The sequence below is a fragment of the Aplysia californica genome, unplaced genomic scaffold, assembly GCF_000002075.1.
Source record: "Aplysia californica isolate F4 #8 unplaced genomic scaffold, AplCal3.0 scaffold00569, whole genome shotgun sequence".
Taxonomy (NCBI): Eukaryota; Metazoa; Mollusca; class Gastropoda; order Aplysiida; family Aplysiidae; genus Aplysia; species Aplysia californica.
Window position 1 is genome coordinate 479,713 of NW_004797839.1, and position 1,437 is coordinate 481,149.

Here is a 1,437-nt window from a genome sequence, read left to right on the forward strand (position 1 = left end):
CACACACACACACACACACACACACACACACACACACACACACACACACACACACGAGGTCTACACTATCATACCATCATCCTGGGCTGTCTTGTGGCAAGATCAACTATAATATTATAAGAAACTATAAACCAAGCCAAGGATATAAAGCTGTCTGTCTTGATTACAGTAATCAATTTGGAAATCAAATTTCAACACACAATTTCTTGACTTTATATAACCGAATGTAACATGTAATTACCCTACAGACATGATTTATATAATAAAAGAGGGTGTCTGCTTTGACCCAGGAGATAGAAGGGGATACTCGAAAGAGGTTGGAGGTCAGATTATCCGCAGCTGTTGTTGTGATTGTTTAAACCGTGTCAGTTTAATGATGTGAGATACGATCTTACATGTTGGACGGATTTTTCGCATGCACTGAAATAGTTAGTCATAAACTGCTAAGAACATTACAAAACATACGTTTTGGTCAGTTCTTTTTTCCCTAGAATGTGGAATTGTTACGTTTTAAAAGTTTGGATGGCCTCGGTATGTATAGCCTACCTCTTGTTTTCCTCAGAAGTAAAGCGGGACAAAACTTCCGTTTGAAATTTACATCCTATCTGAATGAGACAAGACGTGCTATGTCCGCCGAACAAGAGAATCCTGAGAAATTTCAAGGCACGGAAATAACGGAAACTGGTAGCTTGTCCTCTGACGTCATCGATATGGAAACAATAGCAATCCTCAACCTAAACAAAGGAAAAAAATCGAGGACAACTATTTGGAGAACCATGTGACAACCGGGCACTCGGAATTGGAGGAAATTCTGCTTTGGGGGCAATTCTGTACGGACGATGGCCCTTCTGCCTTGATGTCCAGAAACAGAACCGTTCAGATTCTCAAAATGGGCAGTGTATTTTGATGAATGCACACTGTGAAGTGTTTGACTTAGGAGGAAGGCGGCAGAGAATGATTGGAGCCAAGCCAGTGATCTTCGACTGTAATCCGGCATGTCTTGACTCCATAAACGGTTGGATTTCGCCGTCTCTCGATTCCTTCTTCTTTGTGAGTCAGACTGCCGCCGCTTTGAGAAACTCATTGACCCTCCGGTCAAAGTTCACGTGCACTATGGCAGACACGAGACCACGGCTTTCGCGGGAAAATCCCGACAACTCTTCTTCGGCGACGGCGGCGTAACACCTGACAACAGTTATTTCCCTTTCCCTTCCGCTCTCAAAGTCGCTCCTCACGTGTACGGACATCTTGTCGTGGCGGAGGGGGCGGAGCTTAGTGGTGGAGGGGCGTGGTCTGCAGGTCTCAACGAGGTTTTCAGCGATCTGTTGGCCGAGGTGGTGGAGCTGTATATCTTCGGAAGAGTAGGTTGGCAGGTGAGGCGAGGTGAGGTGAGGTGAGGTGAGGTGAGGTGAGGTGAGGTGAGGTGAGGTGAGGTGA

The 1,437-nt window shown here is 45.6% G+C and overlaps 1 long non-coding RNA gene across 1 annotated transcript in view; it reads right to left on the bottom strand.

Moving 5' to 3' along the window:
- LOC118478445 overlaps window positions 1-1,296 on the bottom strand; it is a 3,254-nt gene extending 1,958 nt beyond the window's left edge. Inside the window, exon 1 of the long non-coding RNA XR_004859052.1 lies at window positions 547-1,296. This is a non-coding gene — a long non-coding RNA (uncharacterized LOC118478445). The remainder of the gene's footprint in view (window positions 1-546) is intronic.
- Between the last annotated feature and the right edge of the window lie 141 nt (window positions 1,297-1,437).